The sequence below is a fragment of the Penaeus monodon genome, chromosome 25, assembly GCF_015228065.2.
Source record: "Penaeus monodon isolate SGIC_2016 chromosome 25, NSTDA_Pmon_1, whole genome shotgun sequence".
NCBI lineage: Eukaryota > Metazoa > Arthropoda > Malacostraca > Decapoda > Penaeidae > Penaeus > Penaeus monodon.
In genome coordinates this window covers 16,022,461-16,022,896 of record NC_051410.1, presented here as the reverse complement: position 1 = coordinate 16,022,896, position 436 = coordinate 16,022,461, and positions in this window count along the sequence as shown.

Below are 436 nucleotides of genomic sequence, written 5' to 3'. Positions count from 1 at the left end.
TCCGAATTATGGGACTCCCGGTTTCGTGTGTTCCTATGAATTACAAAACATGTTTCTTTTCGTTTTGTGTGTGTTAAGAAATTTATTCGGATATGTTAATTAAAAAAAAAATCACCCGGAAGAGGCATTGCTAATTGTTTTTCATCGGTTTTGTAGAAACTTTCTTTTCTTTCCTTTTGTTTATAGGTAAATGTATAGAGTCGATTCTCGTTAACCCGTTACGGACAGATGACAGATGGACCCCAATTTCATTAACAAATAGGCAGTTCTAGCTAATCATTCTTTCTCAATAATCATACGTTGTATCTAAAACGTATTCAAATTTTGCTGAGCAATTACAACAGGTCGTTTAGTCTTTTTCCGAAGTTATCCCCTTCAAATGTGATACATCTGTGAGTTATATATATTGTATCAATGTGTCTTGCATGGTTAATTA